This window comes from Desmodus rotundus, chromosome 1 (genome assembly GCF_022682495.2).
Source record: "Desmodus rotundus isolate HL8 chromosome 1, HLdesRot8A.1, whole genome shotgun sequence".
NCBI lineage: Eukaryota > Metazoa > Chordata > Mammalia > Chiroptera > Phyllostomidae > Desmodus > Desmodus rotundus.
The window spans coordinates 187,596,496-187,612,427 of NC_071387.1; the positions used below are offsets into that span (position 1 = coordinate 187,596,496).

Consider the following 15,932-nt stretch of genomic DNA (forward strand, 5'->3'; position numbering starts at 1 on the left):
GGGGACAAGGCGAGTAGGCCATGCTGAGGTCATTCCAGGTCATGGTGAATTTCGTGTGTTTTGTTTTAGGAGCAGTGGGAAGCCATTAAAGGGTCTGAGCAGAAGGGCGACAGAGGCTCACACTGGCTGGGGGGATCAGAGTAGATTGAAGAAAAAAGGGCAGAAGCAGGAAGTCCAGGGTGTTGTGGTCACCCGGGTAGGGAAAGGCGCTGGCTTGGACCAGGGTGGGGTAGTGGAGACGAAGAGAAGTAGGTTGCTTCAGAGGGGGAAAGAATGGATCTGGTGGTGGGCTGCATGGTGGGCATGAAAAAAAGGGAGAAACCGAAGATGACTTTTGAATTTTTTGGCTTGAGCCACTGGTTAAATGGTGTAGTTATTGACTGAAATGAGGAGACTGGGTAGGGACGATTTGGGAAGAAAAGGCAAGAACTCCTTTTGGGAGCCCCCTATGGAGTCTGAGCTGCCCACTGAATTCCAACAGAGAAGTGAAATAACAAACAAACAAACAAACAACACAACCTCCAGGGAAATGGCTAACGAATTCCACAGTGATCTCTCTGGTATGAATGGTCTTCATAGATCCGTTCATCCCTCAGAGGGATCCTGACACTTTAACTCTGGGCGTTGGAAACCAGGAACATGTCTGTATCTCAGACAGAGAATCTTCAGAGCGTGAGTCACCAACTCACCTCCATCCTGCCAATCATCTCATGCCACTGTTAACAGCAAGCCTTCCTTGCTGGCTGGGAGGAATGCAGCGCCCCCTGGGGAATGGGCACAGGTCTGGAACACAGCTTGTCTTCCACCTGGGGACACTCTGTCTCCGCTAATCTCCATCAGACCTGTCACTCTCTCAACTCCTCTACCTTCTCAATCTTGGTTTCTCCTGTCTGTCCTTCCTTACTACTCTAACCGACACTTCATGATCATTCCTTTAACCCCACGTGCCAATACCCACAACTTCTTACCTGAAAACCTATGACCTTGGAGTCAGCAAATCATTTACCTACTCCACTCTTATCAATATTTATAGACCTCTACTTGGGCTTTGAGAGCGGCTGGACGCGAACATACAATGCAGACTGCAGCCACTACACTCATTGTCTCCATCCTCAACTGGGCTGCCAGCTGCTCGGGACCCTTCCATCTTGTCCATTCTCTTCCCTCAATGATCCCTCTTACTCAGCAGATAAACTCACCCCCTACTTCATCTGGAATATGAAATCCATCAGGTGGGAAGTCAATTTCTTGTTGCTTCTCTCCCTAAAACAAACCTCAGCAAGACACACCCTTCCTCACCTGCCCCCAACCATTCCTCACCTTTCTCCTCTTCCAATGGAAAGGTCAGTCTCGCCAGGGCAAGTACAGGACTGTCTACCTGGGTCTTTGCATTTGTATCTTTCCAACATCGTCAGGAAGCTTGTCATGAGCCATCACCTTCCTCTGCTGCTCGTCTGCTTTTTGCTGCTCACTTGACTCCTTCCCATCAACATTTACACACGAATAAATCTCTTCCATATTAAAAATAAACCTGCTCGTGACTCATCTCTTCCTCTGGTTACCACCCTCTTTCTCACCTTCCTTTCATAGATAACTTCTCATCATTGTCACTCTTTTCCCCCATCTACTCCTCAGCCTGTTAGAATAGCAGCTCCAAAAGTGCAGGAGCCTGGTCAGGATCCCCAGAACTACAGCTGTGACACGGTCTGGTCACATCACAGGTGGTCAACATATAGGAACTTGTCGAGTGAACAGTGAGTTCTGGCTTCTGTCTTCCTCTCGCCAACATGTGCTCTTCCTGCTAAACCCTGAATGGGCTCTTGTCTGTCCTCAACTGTCTCACCCCCCGCAGATCTGACCCTGTTGGCCACTGCGTCTCGGAAACACCTTTTCCCCTGGGCTATGACACTGAAGTTCCTGGGGTTTTCTCCTATCTCTTCTGCGGCGGCTCTTTCTCCTTGATGCTTTCTCTTTGTTTGTGTCTTTAATATTGGTGTTCCCAGGAGGCTGTCTGGGGCCCTCTCTTTTCACTTCCCTTCTTGCTCCCCCACTCCCTCCCACAACTTCAATTACTTTCTGTCTGCTCTGCATTCTCAGATCCACCTCTCCAGACTCCTCAGACTTTTCTTGAGCTCCAAGTCCACATATTTCCATTTGGATGTCCCACTGGCACCTCACACTCTGCATTTCCAAAACTGAGTTCACCCACCAGGCGCCAACTTTCCTCTCGAGTTCCATTTGCATGAATGCGTCCAGGTTCCCACCCACAAGCCTGAGGATCCCCCGGGGTGTCTTTTATGCTCACAACCACAGATTTCTTGGTCCAATTCATACTTGTAGTTACACTTGAATCTGTCCAGTTCTTTCTAGCCCCACTGCCATGTCTTGGATCAAGTCATTAATGGTCCTCTTGTCCCCAAGCTCCCTCCAATCATCCCCACTGTGGTCAGATCACAAAAACCCAAATGCCAAAAAGTGCATCCAAGGCACTGCAGGGCTGCCCCTGCTCACAGAAGTGGGCTCCGTGACTGCTGCCCTACAGATGTTGTCCTACTAGTCACTAACACTGTGTGGTACGTGGTTAGTCGGCACCCAACACATATTTGTGCCAGGAGTGAACAATTACAAAAGCCATTTGCGATGTGATCTTGCTGTCTCTTTGGTCTCTCTATACTTGCCCTTGTGTTGTTATTTACTCTTTTATTAAATAACTTATTTTGAAGAAAACGTGAATTTCTATTTTGCTAAATTGATTTTAAATTTACTCATAACCTCTTCTTTAAGTTTCTCTGCAAGCAGTCTCCTTTTGGTAAAGACCACCCTCCTCTGCTGTCATGTCTGGTCTCTCTGTCATTTCCTCCACCTTCCCAGCGGGTTTTCCCTTCTGTTCCGAATTTTGTATCTGCTTAGTCCTCATATCCTTTCCCATGGACATCAACACACAGTGTTGTGCAAAATGCGGTACCTTGATGTGAAACTGTCCACCATCCCCTTGGGAATTATTCATTTTTGCAGTTTCAATACCCCGCCCTGGGGGCTCCTCTGTTTTAGCCTCTGATAGCTGATTTTCTTCTCTTCCTTTCTTCCTCCTGGTCATATTCTTCTTTTGATTTTCTAAGAACTTCCCTCAGGAATTTCATCTCTTCCTGTTCAAGATCACTGACCACATCAGAACCATCTGTTAAGCAGTCAGGTAATCATACACCGTTTCTCCCTTGAATCATTCAAATGGCTCACAGCTGCATTTCTGTGTTTTTCTGGCCCATTCTTGCTTTAAAGATAGGAAAATCTTCTGCAGCCCACGGTTGCACAATGACCTGTGATGGCGAGGGGAGAGGCGCATGCTTCTTGAAATGGATCTTTGTTAATTCCAACTTCTTTAAGGTAACTTTTTAACAGCTTTTCAGCTAGTTCTTTGTATTCCTGATGAATCTCTGTATAGATAACTTGCTTTCTTCTTCATCATCAAAAACTTCACATTTCTCCTCTAACGAAGTCCAAGATGGCGATGGACCAGTCTGGGCCTCGCAGGAACCCCACAATGCTCTCCACCACCCACTCTACCTCATCTTCTTCCGCAGCTGTCCTGCCGCCAGTGGAGCTCTGTGGAAACTTAAGCCAGAACCCTGGAGCCAGCCAAGGCCTTTCAGCCGCAGGGAGCCGAGAACAAATTGGTGACGAGTGGCCCTGGTCATCACCCTGCCACCTGTGCTGTGTGTTTCAGGAGGCCTCAACTGTTAGCAGTTTTCTGGATACACCATGTTCTCTCATGTCTAAAGGCCATCGCTTAAGCTCTTTTCTCAACAAAGAACCACCGTTCGCCTGTCCCCACCCCATTCACTACTCTCGGTTTAGGAATCGCACTTTCTGGGAAGCCGTCTCTTAAGTCTGGCCCTTGCTCAGTGCTGCGCAACCTGCAGGGACCCTGGACCCCATCGCTGTGCTCAGCAGGTGCACTGCGGTTGCCTGTTTACTTGACCCCCATCTCACCAGGCTGCCTGAGGCAGGGGTTGGCTTACTTGTCACCAGTGTTCCTCCATCTACTCAGCACACGGCTTGCCACAGAGTGAGAAATCAGTACACAAATGAATGAATGTGTTAATGTAACATACAGCTTATCTCTGGTAACAAATCTGGTATCTTATATCTGATAAATAAAATCTCTCACTGCAGGTTTGGTTGTCTGGATAAATAAACCTATGTTGGGTAGGATGTATGTATGTCACATATGCAAAGTGATGGCAATAGCACTGGACACATTTTGGAGTCTTGATATTTTCTCAAGAGACAGGCAAGGACTTCCACTGGTATTTCCACTGGGCCGTGCTGGGCGCCCAGTATGTATCAGCTAAAGGCTGGCCGCTCAACTGCAGACACACAGACATAAATAGAATGCAATACTGGGGCCACATGATTAGCCTCTTAGGTGTAAAGCTTAAGGAAAGATTTTTTTTTGACTCTCTTTTTTCTCATGTCCTTTGGACGTCAACTTGGATACAGGACAAACTGTTCCCCTTTGGAGTCAAATGATGCAGCAGAAGTTAGCTGCTGACAGAAGAAAATAAGAAGTTTAGATTCAACGGGTAAGAGAACCTTCCCCGCGCAGATCCCGGAGAGGCTGAGAGTGCCCAGCTGAGGTCAGCGCACCGCTGACAGGGACGCAGGGCGGTGGGGCCCAGCTTCTGGAAGATAGGCTTGTTGGGGCAATGGGATGGCCACGCAACTCAGGGAGCGCCAAGGGCTGCTGGACCCCGACTTTGTAGCTGTTATTCATGGCCAAATGGTAAAAAAAAATGGATCATGTTGACAGGAAAGAAATATGACTATGAAAATTCTAGTATACTTTAAAAATGGCTTTTCAAATTCTTCCACAAAAAGATGATAAGCTGGAAACTGATATTGTTCCCCCAAATAGCAAGACATTATTATAGGAAATGCTAAAAGTCTTTTTTCTTACTTTTTTTACTTTTAGTAAGATGAATACTTCCTTTACTTGCCTCATCCTGGATTAGAAAAACCGGTGGGACCCAGGGCTGGGTAATCATTCTGTCTCGTTAGACTGCCACCTAATCTCTTTGATAAAAGACTGCTGTCTACAGCTTCAACATAAAGCACACTCACTATTGTCTCAGATGACATATAGTTTAAAAATCTTTCTCAAAACCAAGATCCTTAGAAAAGTTACATTTATGGAAGGGGGGAAATTCAGTAGGCAAAGCGACCTGTGGGGACAGCTTCTTCCAAAGACATGGCTAATCACCATTTTGGATTTCAGTCCTCTCAAGGAGCCCGGGTTCCCGTAATTTTCCACTGTTATTGTTCTGTTCGTCTGTATTTTAAAAAGTGGTTTGGGTTAAATTAGATCATTTGTCTTCCCGGTAGTTTTCCAGCCATGCTTTATTTTCTCAAGGATCCATATTGCTCTAAATGAGACACCCCCACTCTGGTTAGCTGGAGCTCGAGCCAAGAACCTGACACCCACACATGAGGTTGTGGTTTAAAGGGAGGGGCAGTAAAACGGAGCCTGGCCTCCGTCCGCAGTAGTCCAGTCACTGCCCTGTAGTGGTGTCCATACTTAGTGCTTCCTGAAAACGCTGAGACGGCGCGGGGCACGTCCAAAATAGGACCCTGTTTTAGTCTGGAGAGGGGTTTCTATAAAGAATAGATAAACTACTAAACAGGTATGAAGTTAGGCTAACTCAGTTTTCTCCTGTGGGTTTCTTCAGTATTTCAGGGGAAATAAAAAACATTATATTATTGACCCCATAATCTGGAAAGTTTATTAAATGTATTGTAGTGTCATCGGCTCCTCATTAAATCCTCGGGATCTTTCATTTAAACATAAAGCTTATTCACCTAAATTTAACTTTAATTCAAGATGGTGGGAGACTTGACAGGAAAGAAATAGTACTATGAAAATTCTAGTGTACTTTACAAAACCCCAAGATTCCTGTGCCATTCAAGAATCTTTATGTATTCCTCACTTTGAGCTCACATCTTTATTACAGAAATGGCCATATTTCCTACTAATTATTTTTATACCTATAAAGGTATATAGTCCCCAAATGACAATATTGCTTGGTTAATGTCTCAGGATTATCCCCATTCCACTTTAGCACTGAGTTGAAATGCTTTTATGTTGAAAACAACAACACAACTACTCCATGAAAAATTGTCTGGAATAAGAGATTAGCTCTGAGATCTGGGGAGTTTTTCTTTTGCTAAATTTCCATAACTTTTTCTCTGCCTACATACTTAGATATTCCCTCCCATGCTGAGTAAGAGTTTGTTTGTTTTTTTCTGATTATCCTAGCACCTCAATTTTAGCTGCGGATCTCCGAGCACCTCCGAAGCGCCACTCTGTCTCCGGCTCAACTGTAACATTCAGCCATGCCATCTATCACCTTCTCTCTCTGTTTCTAATGCGTCTATGCCAACAGAAGCAAAAGGGGATGCCTATTTGCACCTGGACCTTACGAAACCCAATAAGCACAATAACGATGGTGATGAAAATATCTCAGCAGCTAACATTTACTGAGTGCTTGCTCTGTGACAGAGGCCATCTGTGAGGCAGGTACTACAATCTCCCAGCCTACTGGTGGGAAAACTGGTGCATGGAGAGGCTAAGTCACTTTGCCTAGGGCGACACAGGAATCCAGACCTCCGGTCTTGGCATCTTAACCATCACTTCCTTCTACTGCAGCCACCCCTCCTTCCACTTGGATTCAGGTATCACGCTGAGTGCCAATTGCTTACTTTAAACAGAGAGAATCAGCTGATCAGATCAAAGAGAACTTTTGAATACAGATAATATTTTATAAAAAATTCCAAGGGCCCTGATGTGAAAATTATTTTTTCAACAGTACTGTGAGCAAGCACTACAACTATAAATGTGGAAGGTGAATGGAGTGAGACTGAAGTCATCATAAGAGAATCATGCGAAGAGAATGAGAATGAAAGAAATCAGGTCACTCGTGCTCTGCAGTCGGCACCTCACAGCACCAGAGGAGTGCAAACCTGTGACCACAGTGCCACGTGGGCAGCCGCATAAAGGTCAGGCACCTGTTCCAACACCGCCCGTGTGGCGGGACTGCTCAGGGGCCCTTTACAGTGGACAAGAATGTTTATGAGCTTATTTCATACACGGTATGATGCACCATCCCAGTATCTACAACTTGCTCCCCATTTTTTTTTCACTTTTCAGCTGCGGAATTCATTTATTTTTGTGTGGGGTTCAGCTATGACTCACCGCTGGTATTTATATGACCCACATCAAGTTTTCTGAAATATTTCTAAGGATCTGTTGAACTCATTGTTTTTAGGAGGCTGGTACAAGAGAGTAAAAATTAGTCATTATACAGGTTAGTCCATCCGGTCCATAGCTGTTCTATACCAGTGACCTACACATGCACACACAGACTTGTACACACACACCTAGAAAGGAATCCCAGCAAAACTCAAACAGACGATATTTAATGTGACAAAGCTGTCTTCACTGTTTGCTTTGCTGTGCGCAGAAACTTCCAGGGAAGTCCCTGTGAGCACCTGGGAAGGGTGTCCGGCAAAGTAGTACAGCTACAATCAAGGCTCCAATGATTCCGAACACAGGAAGATCTGCGGTATCCCCGCTGACAGCTGGATAGTAACTGTGGCACCACCTGCCTCCAGAAAGGTCTCCTGGCCCAGCCCAACCCTCTTTCAGTGGCTCCAGGACTCTCTGCGAAATCTTACATGGGTGGTGGACTTGGGTTTTCCCTTAGTTCCTGCTGTCTCTCTTATGGCCGCAGGCTAGTGCAATTGTCCTGGTACGAACTGAGAACAGACAGTGAAGCTGCCTCAACACACCCACTGCTCAGATGTGGTTATTTAAGCCTGTGTAAGTCGTGTGGGAGTTCCACTCCGAGGGATTCCAAAGCCAAAAGGATGCCCGTGTGGCACGAGTACTAAATCTTACCAGTCAAAATTGAAACTGTTATTTTAAAGCATCATAGAAAAGATTAATATAAATGAGTATGGGAGTGACTGTAATACAACTCCTTACTTTGTGTTTATTATTTAAAAGTACTGTGCTGAGGGAAAAAAGAAAAGCCTGTTTTCTCTGTTTGTTTCTGATGGCACAGTCTGTGTCTCATTAAATTAATAAACTTATTAGACCAATATTAGAGTAATAAACTGCCTCTCTCCCACTATAAAGGACATAACTATAAAATTCTTGGAAATAACCTCAACAAGGAGTTAGAGTTCCAAAATAAAGAAAACCACAGAATTTTCTTGAAGTTTGTAAAATAAGACCTGAATAAATGGAGAGGCAAACTGTGTTCCTTGATGAGAAGATCTAATGTTGATAAACAGATCAGAGATCCTTCTGAATTCACCTGTAAGCTTAAATGGAGTTTCGTCAAAATGCCAGTGATTTGGGTTTTCATTTAGATCTGGCTAAAATGATTTTCAACTTTAGATAGGACGATAACCAAAAAAAAGTGATAAAGGAGTAAAAAAGGGGGGGCTTCCTTCGCCAGGTATTAAAGGTTACTAAGAGAAGGTGACTCACACAGAGGGAATGCTAACGGGTGGGAAGATGCCTGGCCACCAGAGCGGCCGGGGAAGTAAAATGGAAGCAAGCCTGCCACCGGATTAAAACAAATAAGGTGACTTGTGAAACCCAGTGGCGGTGAGGGAACGCACAATGGGGAATCCCATACTGCACTGACTGGAGCGCAAACTGCTATAATTTTGCAACAAATATGTCAAGAGGTACTAAAATTAAAAGTGTCCCAACTCCTTGACCCAGTAAGGAAAAAATGGTTAACTTTACATACACATTCATATTGTAGTTCTCACGAAGAGCACCTGTTACTTTTATAGTTTAAAATGAAAAAAGCAACGTCTTTAGTACCCTACTTTTTGCTCATTTTGATCAATCATAATTGAATTGAATAATCAAAATAAATGAAGTGCCTAATTCTTACGGTGCAAAGCCAGGTATCCACCCCACAAAGCAAAAGTTGTTATGTTATTGGCACACTTTTAGCAGTCACCTGGGATGAGATCTCTTAGAAGAATTCCCTCTGTTCCCCTCACTCGAAATATGCCATGATTTCCAACGGTTTAAAAAACAAGGCTGAATACTAGAAGCTATCTGCTAGCCAAAAACCAGTTGCAAAATCTCGATCTTTGGGCATGAGAAAAGAAGAATCTTCTCTCTTTTAGCATTCCCTCCTGCTGCTGCTTATTTAAGGTGACTTCTACCTTTTTTGACTTTAGCCCCTAAATCATGATTTGTTTACAAAGAGGTAAAATACAAATAGAGTATTCTAATGCCATCTGATTAGAGTATAAAGGCATTTAACCCAAAGGGTCAGAGATGGCTTCCTGGAGTCACCTTAACTCACAGGCTATCCACGCGTCCCTTGAATTCCATTGCTGGGCTATCTCTTAACCCCAGCTGAAATGCCAGCATCTTCCTTGTCCCTTTGGCCCATCCTCTGAGATCAAGGTAAAGTCTTGACCTTGCCTCAGCCACATGACTACTCCTGTGACAGGTCATCAATTATTTATCATAGCACTGTTTCATTCCTTCAAATATCCTAGGTGAGCATGGCATGTTGGCCCAGCACCATACTCTTTATTGACCAATGAACACTATTCGGTGGTCAAACAGGGAGAATGTTAACTTTGAATGGCCACCAGGTCATGCACATTAGTCAATAAAGGGCATGGTGCCAGGCCAGTATTACATACTCCCTACGTATATTGGAATTTTTCCTTACATCCCTCACAAATCTTAGGACTAGGGGCTTGTATGAATAGTTACTCACTGATTAACTGTCATAGACACTAGGGCAGTTTTGTATTCAAGGAGGAGGACAGATTTAAGGAGCTGAAGATGGAAAAAGTGGTGGGTGGGGAAACAGTATGAAGGCTGAGAGAGATCCAGGTAGAAGGGCTATCAGTGAAACCGGTGCTAATATGTAAACACAACCCCACAGCTATTCAAATCGTATAGACAGGATAACAGTTCTAATTGGTCAAAATGGGTGCAAAGGGGACTTCTGAGCAAAGGTACATGGAATGTGCCCTAAATATCCGTGCAAAAAAAAAAAATGTAACCTGGATTTTTTGGGTATAATGACATCTAAATTCATTTGACGTTACCTGTAGCAGCATTCACATAAGAATTTAAGAATCATTCCAACCTCAGTGTTAAATTGTTTTACCAAGTCTCATTTTCAGCTTCCTTATGGGTTAAATGCATTTTTAAAAAAGCAGATTTAATACCCCCACAACACATTTCAACTACCCTAAACTTATATTGTGTTTCAAGAATGGCAGTGACTTAAAAAAGCCCCCTTTTGAGAAATTCTCTGAAGTGTTCGGTATTTTGGCACTAAAGAATAACACCAAACACTATTGTCCTTCACACTAAAGAATAAACCAAAGTAAACACTTACTCCTATTGTACTGAGAGTAAAAGGGAATCTTCTAAGGTTATCCATTAAGTTTCTAAATGGCGAAGTGCAGGTTTTCAAAATTGCACTTTAAGGATAAAAATAATGGTAATTCTGGACTTTGAATAGTAAGTAGATTTTTCTCATTGTGTCAAGTTAAATCTCTGGCAGTAAAATTTAACCTGTTTTAAAACAAGCTTTATAATGCCTGTCAATTGCTCAACATCGAAAGTGATGTTTCCTCACAAGTTAAAATGCATTAAGATTTCCCCCCGGTCTTTCTAAAAGACCCTTTCTACAGAACGAAAGATACTTTTCTATAATTACCATTTCTAAGTAAAGATTAAAGTATACAAAATGGAGAAAATATGACATAAACTATTATATCATGTCATTTCTAATCCTCTCAAACACTTAGGAATTTAAGATTCATCCCATATGACTGCACTACATGTTTTCTTGGCTGATGCGAAAATTGAAGAAGTCAAAGAGAAAAACACCGATCAGGGAAAAACAGGAAGTCCCAACTTTGAAAAACACTCATTCTACCTCCTATGCGAACCACAAAAAGATTAGACAAACTAAGTGTTTGTTGACATTGGCTGTAAATTTTGAAAAGGAATAGACTTTAAAAATATATCTGGAAGGAGATTCAAATTCCTTTTTCACTGGTTCTTTTCTATTTCTTTCTTTTTGTAAATATATTTTAGAGGAACTGCTAAGTAGAAATCTAAAATCATGTTCACATTCTTCCCTGTACAGATGAGCCGAGTTGTAGGAAGCTCCACTGTCGCCAAGTGTCCCCTCTCCGGCAGGTATGCAGGTCTGTGCTGGGCTCTTTCTCTTGTTAACATATTTCATTTAATCTTCTGAAAACCCAGCAAGGTAGGGAGTCTCAGCTCTCGTGGAAGATGGGGAGTAGAGGCTCACGGAGAAAAACAGAGCTATTAGAGGGACTCTGGCCTCTGATTCCAGCAGAGGGCCCTGGAAGGCAGCTGGGCCATCAGTTTAGACTTGAGCTTCCCCGCATAATGGCGGCGTGACCTTGAGCACACGGCGAGGCTCTCTGAGACTCAGGATTCTTACCAGAATAGGAAGGCTCACCCAAATCTGCCTCCTATAGGCTTAACGAAGATTATGTGCGTGGAAGTTCTTAGTACCAAAGGAAGCATGCCACCAACCCTCTCTCCCTCCCCCGATCAGAAGACTGGAGATACAATGTTTGGGTGTGAGTCCCTGACCTAGACCACTGGCCCTGACCCACCAGGGCTTCAGGATGCAGCTTTGGTTCAGGGCAGACTAAAAATTAGTCCTGGAGACCTGTTGGCAGATGTAAATATCTTCTGGAAATTTCCTTGATTTGTAGAATAGCCTCAGCCAGTGGAGTGATTCAAGGCAGATAATTTCCTTGATCCATGGGGTCACACCCACTTGGCCCCTTAGTGTGGTGGTGGGGACTGCAAAGGACCCTAAGTCTGGGTGATGGATGAGCTCCATTTTCCAGAAGTGACCATGGTGGCCCAAACTGCCTGAAGTTTATGCCTCTCCAGAAGAGAGGGGCAGCAAGAAAATAGATACCTGTGGTAGCTGCTCTGTGATTTCCATAAAAATGCAAAGGTATAGATTCAGTGAAGTAGTTCCAAAAGCACCTTCTGCCTACAGCATGTCCCGATCTACTGCCGCCCAGCCCGGCTCCTCCAACCCTAACCACCCCTGCCTTCCCCTCATTTCCTTTTTATAAGCATGGTTCCCTTGCTTTAAAAATTCAGCCTCGTGGTCCAAAGCAGGAGTAGCTAAGCAAAATCAAGTAGCCTTCTCATTACTCAGTATTTGTCCTCATCAATGACAGCTTTAGAAGGAAATGTGCACAGCACATTCAATGTACATTTCAAAAGCAGCTTGCAGCACCCCCTCATTAATTCAAAAATCTACCCCGGCCTCTGGAATCATGGAGAGTCCCCTGGAAGGAGAGCTGGGGGCTGGAAGGGGATGTAGGTGGGGTCACGTGATCCCAGGTTGGGGGGTTTAGACTGGCTGCGTAGGCAACAGACCTGGAACTTGTGAACGCAGAGTTTGTGAAGACTGATCTGGTAGGAACATGTGTAATGAACTAAAATGGCAAGGAAATAGCGTCAGAAAACCCCCTCTTGCCACAGTACCCCAGGGAAGAGGTGTGGAGGCCAGGACCCAGGGTGTCGGTGGCAAGAGAGAAAGCTGGGAGCCACCGCTTATTCTGATGCAAGAAATAAAGTCTGTTTCTCATCTGTCTCTAACACCCCACTCCTGAGTCGGTCTGCCCGAGGGCGGGGTCCGCGTCTAGACTATCACACAACATTGGTGAAGTGAAAGGACCATCTCAGGTTGTCCAGCTGAGAAGGAGCAGGGGTGTCACTGCCTGAAACAGGGTACCCACGACACAAGCTAAAAACACTAGCTGGGGCTATCCATCCTCCAAATCATGTAAAATAAAAATAAAACGGTACTTTGTTACAATGAAGCCTAAAATAAGAGAGAGGTGAACTTCCTGTCTAAGTTTAAAGAGGAATAGAAACCACAGGGAAGACAGAGCCAAGCCGCCTCAGACTCCGTGAGCCTTGACTCTGGCATCTCAGGATCCTGGACATGAAAAATGTTCAGGGGGATGTTGTAGACTATATTTCCGTCCCTCAGTCAGGCACACACCGACCCCACCCTGTGCGCACTGAAAGTTTACAGGACCCTGTTGATGTCCAGGCTGTGCACGCTGTAGACCTAATCACCAAGCACCCCTTGCCTCTGGTGGCTTTGCCCTGGGACACTGTGCTTGTGCAGACTGGCAGTCTGCTAAGGACTATGGGGGTCAGGGCTGGGGAGACCACTGGATACCTGGCAGCACAGTTCCCCAAAAGGGAGAGCAGGCTAAGTGGTCTGAGGTGCACAGGGATGAAGAGGCAGAATAAAGCGGAAAGGGCCAGGCGGCCAGAGCCAGACCAATAGCATCAGGGGACACAGAGGAAGACGGTCAGAGAGGTGACAGCTCGAAGGGACCCTGTTGTTCTTGCCTTCACTGTGCCTGCTCTTCACCTGAGACACCCAATCCCAAGTGAGTCTTCCCTGATATGGGGTACCCGTGACACAAGCTAAAAATACTGCCCTGAAGGTGACGGGCCAGTGGCCCTTTTAGCTGGGAGGTCTTGGGAAGACAGCAAACAGGGCCCTGGCAGAGGCAGTTTCCTGCCCTGTTTACTCTCTGGCGGGGCAGTAACTCTGCTCCCTCTTCATCTGCTATCACTGCTTTTCTTTGTTGCTGACTGTTGAACAATGAATGGGCTGACCACCCACTGGGGGAAAAATGTGTTTCTGTAAGTGCAAGAAGTCCTGTTAACCAATGATGCATTTGCTTCTGCAAAGCAAATGTGTTTGCTAAGCTGACACTTATCTGATGGCAAGCTGCTGTTGGGATAAACAGAAATATCACCAGGATCTGTTTACACTAGTGAGAACCAGATCCCGTGGGATGGCCTCGAAGTCAGGGACACTGCATAGCTCTGTTCTCTGAAGCTAAAGATAACGTGGTGTGTAGACTCTGGGAAGTCCTAACAGTTTTGGGCAGCAAAGCACTGTTGGGAAGTGTGCTGGGAAACCATCCTGCTCTGGGGCAGCAGGACCTATTTTCAAAGGACACTTATTTTAACCACAGTGGATGAAGACCTGGAAAAAGTTGAATTACTAAAGCTGGAAGTGTTACCTGCAGTTTCCTGTGCGCTGGGCGCTGACTGTGAATGCACGGTGCAGCTGCAGGCAGCCGCACAGAAAGGAGGATGTGGAATAGCAAGGGAGAAGCCCTGCCCAGGAGCTGAATGCCTTTCACGGGGCTTTCGGGGGTGTTCTAGTTAAATGCCCTTTCTCTCCCTCTCCTTTCCTCTTTCTCACCTGAATTCCTTAATCCTATTGCTTACTGCTAGATCAGTTTACAGATACATTTCCCCAGGTTTACTAACTGCTTTGTGAATGTGCCGTGGTTAAAAGCTGAGTTCACTTATTAGGGTACATTTTAATTATTTTCCCATGGAGGTGATAAACACAGTATGCAAATATTAGGACTTGCCACAACTCATATAATAAGCTTCCATTTTAACAGACATGGCCTTACATTTTGCACACCAAGATTTACAACTGACCGGTCTTCTTGGGCTAGGGTTAAGGCTGCATTTAGCACTATATTGCCCGAGGACTTCAAAGAAATGCATTATTTTTGCATTTGCTTCAGCACAAGGTGAGCGATGGAAATAGAATTTCCTTTGTGTTTTGGGAGGTGCACTCCTGGGTTCTTGTTTGGGGGCTGTGTACGCTCTGGGGGAATGGAACTAAAAGGCACTGCACAGAAACAGTGTGTGCCCCGTGCCACTTGGCTGAGAGACACGGGCCTGCAGCCGGTCTGGTCCAAAGCTGCTCCACCGCCCTCACTCCCCACAGGCTGCCGCAAGCAGCTGCTCTTCTCTGAAGCTGGGTTTTTCTTGGTTGTGCACAGAAACTTTCTCCATTTTCCCTGTGGCGTGTTAATGGCAACACAAATTTGGTCACTGGTTTGGAACCCCTACCGTCAAACACCCCAATGCAGTCAGCGACGGGAGGGTGGGCGAGACTGACCTGCAATGACAGTAAAATCCAATCATGCCCCGGTGAGCATCGGGGTCCCCTATCTCACAGGCAGCATTTCTGCATTAAAAAAGAAACGACGACAAAAAAACACAGATGCAGCTTTTCCCTTAAACGAAAGGCATCCCCGTAACGATACTTTGTGGTTCTTAAACTCACTTTCAGCAAAAATACGTCCAAAATCATGTGAAACTCATTAATAAGATATAAAAAAACCAAGAAGAAAAGTACTGGATTTTTAAAGCAAACCTTCACCGTTTTCAAATGCAAACTGTGCAAGGGATGACGCCAAAGCAGAAAATATATAAAAACAAATATCCTGAGATGAGCCCAGATACTGTGAGCTGGTTAGTGATCCCTTTGCAACATGACACCTTTTAATTTTCTATTCCTTGGAGCCTTTTATATTTAATGAAATTGCACACATTTTCATTGTCAGAGTGGACTGCAGCTGAAAAACATCTTTCTGATATGATATTTTTATTATGAAATTTGTTTCTGTGCCTTTTGAGTATAATTTGGTATACATATCTTAGAAAATTTAACACTCACTAGATTAAAAGTTGTTTTTTTTAAAAAAACCAGATTGTTTCATTAACCTCCTTTCTTTATATAGGACCCTATTAGGTGCCTTGTCGAAGTCTTTAAATTCTTTATGACCCTCCTGGAAACAAATTCCACTGCTTCCACTCTCTCCCTGGTGCCAAACCTGGTGACTACCAATACTGGTCTGAAATACCCTAGGTCTGGAAATTGATGAACTCACTCAGTTGCTTTGGAAAGCATGTTGTAGCAACACTGTTTCTTCCAGATGTTAATAGGTGCCAATATATCCCTAGACATGCA

The 15,932-nt window shown here is 44.7% G+C and overlaps 1 protein-coding gene and 1 pseudogene across 4 annotated transcripts in view; both read right to left on the bottom strand.

Annotated features, from left to right (window-relative positions):
* The window catches only part of ANKH (ANKH inorganic pyrophosphate transport regulator), a 117,509-nt gene that overhangs the window by 49,824 nt on the left and 51,753 nt on the right, over window positions 1–15,932 (bottom strand). The window lies entirely within an intron of this gene.
* Window positions 718–5,002, bottom strand: LOC128779683 (cilia- and flagella-associated protein 36 pseudogene; annotated as a pseudogene).